Below are 6000 nucleotides of genomic sequence, written 5' to 3'. Positions count from 1 at the left end.
GATCCAACAACAATATTTACATATTAGAAAAGGGATGTCGTAATCTAACATGCAAACAATTTGAAGGTAAGTGAATGACGATTCACTAATTCTCCACCACAAAAACATAACTTTAAGTTCTAAATGTATTGAGAATTCCTAGGTTTGGATGAGATTCATTGAAACTTTTCAATGGCATGTTTAAATCTCAATATGCCCCTCTCGTTTGTGACTGGGATACCGAGGATCACAAAGTGGGTGTGAATTACCATGCAAATTCACATGGTGCCTTCATTGTAACAATCACCTATTCGATGTGTCGGTAAACCACACACGCTCCATCGAACTATGATAAACAATGAATCGCCCTTTGCCACCTTTGCTTAGAACCAATTAGTGTGCCGGTAAACCACACACGCTCCACTAAATTCTTAGCAAGGGTGCAAAGTGTAATTTCATGGGATTGCATCAATTCACTTTTCCTAAAGTAACTAAGATTGGGAAATTTTGAAAAACATGTAGTTACTTTGTATTTCATATTATACTTTTAATGAAGAGATGAGGTTGCCCTATCCTACCCGTTCGGCTAACGACCCTCCACCGATCAAGCAAGCGGTGGGTGTGAGTGTACACCCATTAAGCGCCATTTTATAGGCAGCAACCTTATACCCACCTTATAGACCGGCTTCGTGAATGAGGCCTACTAACGGTAAGACTAGCATTTTAATTATACATATATATATATATATATATATATATATATATATATATATATATATATTAATCTTGTAATATTATATTAGTATAGAGTTGAATTTTAAACTTGTAAAAATTCTAGGGTTTGAAATTTAAATTGTCTAAATTAAACTTTTAATTACAAACTATAAATTTCAAAACTTGAGGGAAAGTTTTAAACTTTTTAAAACATAGAGGATCAAATAACAAACAATCCAAATTAACAATTAATCACATAATTATCCATATTTGATTTATTTAATGATTTCTTGCAAAACAATTTACCAATTAAATTAAAATAATTAATCAATTATCACATAAGGAAATAAATATTTTGTTAATTGATAAATATGTTCAATTTGATCAAAAATATACTCATATATATCATAAAATCGGATTTATATTGATCTAATATGATTAAGGCAAGTATCTCAAAGATAAACAGCAAGAAATCCCGAAGTTTCCTCTTTCTGACGCTTGGACTCGCCGAGTACCCCAATGGACTCACCGAGTCGAGCCTACTTGTCGAGTCCACTATGGGACTCGCCGAGTCCATCAGACAGTAACACAAAAATCGAATTTTGAAGGCATCAAACAAGCAACCAATGCATCAATTTAATAGAAACCAATCTAGGCTCTGATACCACTGATGGGTTTTAGCCATATAAACATTCCTATGTGCACATGCAACCCTAATGCTTGGATCTAGGTTTCTCTAATTGAACATACATTGAATCCAAGACTTCTTATGGCTAATAGACTATAATAACAATATGAAATCAGAATTAGAAGTTTACCTTGAATCACTTGCTTGATCTTCTTATTCTTGGAGCTTTAGAGTCACAATTGTCACTCCTCTAATGGCTTACAAACACCAACTAGCAAGAGGATGATTTGAGAGAGAGGAGAGGGAAGAGAAATCGGCCAGGGTTTCTTTCTAAAGCACAAGTGCCAATTTCCTTAACCCTTGGGGTCCTTTTATACTTGTAAGGCTCCTAGGGTTTCACCCTTAAACCCTAATTGGATAACTTAGGCCCTAAGCAATCCAATACCCTAATAGATAAGCCATTGGACGAATTCTAAGCTTATCCTAAGCCCTAGAAATCGTCCACTATTATCCCTAAGGGATTTATAGCCCAAAGTCCAACTATCATACAATTGACAGTTTATACCCCTTTATTTAATTAATCTCTTTAAGTCACCAAATTAATTCCTAATTAATTTATGACTTATATTAATCAAATAATAATATTATTATTCCTTATATTATTCTCATAATATATTAATAATATTTCTTCTCTCATCATAAATCATCTTGTCAAGTTGCTATGGTGAAGGCAACCCAAAAGGACCATGCACAACCGGGTCAAATACTTGCCTAATATAGTTGCAGCCTTAGACACTATTTCAACATTCATATGTTACTAGGGTCATTAAGTGTGTTCAAGTCTTCACTTGACACCGAGCACTCAACCGACACTTCCATCTGATCCACTCGCTGCAGGTGAGTTCATACCCCTGAATTAACCTTTTAAATGTTTTTAAATGCTTTCATGGGGGGAATACAAGTTGAAACATGCTAGTTATCATATCAATCATATGTGATTAATAACCCGCATGCAAAAGGATTTACTACACTTTCATCTGTTTTACCAAGTATATTACTTCAGATGGTTTTCCAAAACGTTGTTACTTGTTTAGATCCTTCTCAAACTATCTTTCGTGTTGTATGTTTTCCTTTAAAATCTGTTGTAGCAGTGTTTCAAACAAGGGTTTTCTTCACTTAAACTATTTTATCAAATCATTTTCAAAGCTTGTTTATGAAAGGTTTTTCAAAGGTTTTCCAAAGGTTTTCAAAGCTTGTTTTACAAAATGACATCAAGTCGTAAATTCTTATTTGTAAAGATTTTCCAAAGGCTTTACCAAAGTTTTCTTCTATGCTTTTATTTCGTTAAATGCATGCCTATATTTGTATAGTTATATAAATAATGTTTAAAGGACTTAGAACGGCTAGTTCTCCCTATTTCCTTTTCCTCGTTGGGATGTGGTCTGGTGGGTATTGGTTATCCGTCCGAAGGTCGTTTAAATATTAGTTATATATCATGTATACCTATATATACATAAAGGTTTCCATCAACCAGTTCATTTCCTTTGGGTAGTAAGGGTATCCTTCCATTCATCATTCATATACCTGAAACATTAGTAACTATTATAGGAATAGTTAGGAGATTCTATTTACTCTCTCTCTCTATCTCCCTCTATATCTCTCTCACTACCTCTCTCTCTAGTACGAAGATTTACTAAGGAGTCAGTTCACTTGGGAGTCTATACTAATATTATAATACTTTAGATAGAATGTGACACACTATTTCCCTCTACGACGCCTCATAGCCCCATCGCCGTGTAACCAGAGTCTCCGGGAAGGTGAGCGAACATCATATGTATAGATCTATACGGGACCGAAACTACCACACCCTGACTGCTAGCTACAGTCTGCGCCGGTAAGGCCCATGGGTGACATAATGTCACTACCTCTACGCGTGACCTGGAGGGTCATCGGATACTCTATCGTTGATCAGCATGGTTACATACGAGTTCACATTCACCCCTTGTTTTAGACTTTGCTAGTTGTATCGTTCATTCGATACTGTCTGGAGTTTGTATTTCCTTGTTTTAGACTTTGCTAGCTGTGTCGTTCATTCGATACTGTTTGGAGTCTGTATTTCCTTGTTTTAGACTTTGCTAGTTGTGTCGTTCATTCGATACTGTCTGGAGTCTGTATTTCCTTGTTTTAGACTTTGCTAGCTGTATCGTTCATTCGATACTGTCTGGAGTCTGTATTTCCTTGTTTTAGAATTTGCTAGCTGTATCGTTCATTCGATATTGTCTGGAGGCTGTGCTTCCTTGTAGTGGTGTTGATTATGATGGCATGTGCGGAATTAGAAAGATCTAGTGATTTATCATACAAATTCAAGAACACAAGGAGTAAATAAATCTTTGTAAGCTCTTATTAGATCTAGAAAGATTATACAAATGGGTTTGTATACAAATTCTCTCTCTAGTCTAACACTCCAAAATGGACTCTTACATAATGGGAGTCACTCACTTCCTATTTATAGGAAAAGACTCAACCCATTTACACATACAAAGAGGAAAGCCTAAACACATTATATCCAAGCATGACTTTGCACCCTAACATTCTCCCCCTCTAAGTTAGGATTGGATGTCCGACTTTAATCTCTAACGAGCTAGCGCGATCAAGACCAAACTCCCCCTCGAAGTAACACTGGTCTTCAAATCCGCAAATGAATATTCGAAAAACCCGAGAAGCTTCGAATACCCATCATTCTCCCCCTTTTTATAATAAAAAAAAATGATTATAAAACCCACTAAGGATGAGAAGCGCCCGAGGAATAGTCTTCACGATACTCCCCCTTGATGTGTACCAAAAATGAATCACCAAAAATCTTGCACGGGAAAACAATCACGAAAAAACCACAAAACATTCCAATTTATGAAATTTTTTGACTTTTTGGGTGAAAGTTGCAAGATTTTTCAAAAATCGGGTAGATATTGTCACTTTCTGAAACCTGCAGGGACCCGTTGCTCCAAAAACAGCCAAATATGCGAAACTCTAGCCTATTTGCGAAACCGGGCATAAAGTGTAAATTCGCACAAACTGCAAGGACCAAAACTGAAATTCTGCATTTTTTCAGCTTATATTACCCATTTTGCGAAGTTGGGTATAAACTGTCAAAAATGCGAAACTACAGGTACTCGTTTTGACAATTTCTGCATGTTCTTCAAACTTGCGAAGTTGGACTATTTTTGTCATTTCGTGAAAAGATCAGGGGTGCAAACTGAAACTTTTTGTGTTCTTCTCCAAATCAACATATGCAGTTAACACTTCGCATATTCCAGTCAATTCCTTCGCATTTTTATTCTGTTATCCAATGCGAACATTTTCTTCTTCGCAATCTCATTTTGTCATAAAATGTGAATCATTATCTCCTTCGCATTTTGATTTTGATTCACACAAATGTAAATTGAACAAACATAGCAGATGCGAACCCAAACAAGATCAATATGCGAACATTTTTTTTTCTTTTATATGCGAACTGCTCCCATATATCCCGTTCCAATAACGACTCCAATCCTTCAATTAAACATTCATAATTGTTGCTTCCCTGTAGATGCGAATCATCTATTAACCATAACAACTCAAATCTAAATAATCAAAGAACCTCAGATCAACATCCAGGCAAGAAATCGACACCAAACATCGACTTCCAAATCCGGTTTCCAGTAAATCAAACTCAAAATCAAATTCGCAACTTTCACCAAAAGCGAATCCCAAAATCGAGTTTTCTGAATCAGTTTTTCAATCTCGATCATTCCAACTCGTCATCCAAAAGCGAATCCATTCCAAAATCTAAACTCCAAACATCGCAAATCCACAAGTATCGACCATCACCAGTTCGACTACCAAAACCATTGATTCATCGCAAAGCATCGATTATCCATTCCAAGCATACCCTTCGAACATCGAATCAATCGAGCCATCTGTTCTCGGTTCATTCCCATCCATCGTTCGTCAACAGTATCACAAATCCAACCAATTTCGAAATTAATCTCCAAATTAGACTTGATTTCAAGATCTATAGCCCCAAATCAACTTATATTGAGCAAAATCAATCTCCAACCCACTGAATCAGCTCTAGAATGTCAGATTTGAGTGTTTCATAGTTTGACTTTTCAAATCAGACGAGAACGAGTTGAATCAACAGTCGAAATCAACTCCAAATCCATTTGATTCAGTCGATTTGAACTCAACACCTATCACCGTTTTGAAATCGATTGCAGTCTTAACCTTTCGATTTCAATGTCACAGACGAACCAAGCTTTGAATATTGACTATCGATTTCAGATGAGCATCTCCAAATTTGATTCCAAATTGATTCACATGGTGAAATCGATCAAGAATAAGGAAAATAAAGATGACTTAATTTTTCTTGGCTCAATTTGGATGCTAACAATGAGAATGAGAACAAGACATCGATCATCAAACGAGAGTCATCTGACTAAGAAAATAAGAACGATCGATGAATAGTAATAGATCCATTTTCAAAGAATGGGCTTTGAAATCAGATGAACAGTAAAGAACAAAAGTTGGTCTTGATGATAAATCGGATGAACAGTATGTGTTCGACATAACGGGCTTATAATGAACGAACTAAAATTGAGGTGATAGAAAACAATTTTATTTTGTGATTTAATCAAAACAAA

This window comes from Lactuca serriola, chromosome 4, assembly GCF_051521515.1.
Source record: "Lactuca serriola cultivar US96UC23 chromosome 4, Lser_US96UC23_V15, whole genome shotgun sequence".
NCBI lineage: Eukaryota > Viridiplantae > Streptophyta > Magnoliopsida > Asterales > Asteraceae > Lactuca > Lactuca serriola.
This window is presented reverse-complemented; position numbering follows the sequence as displayed.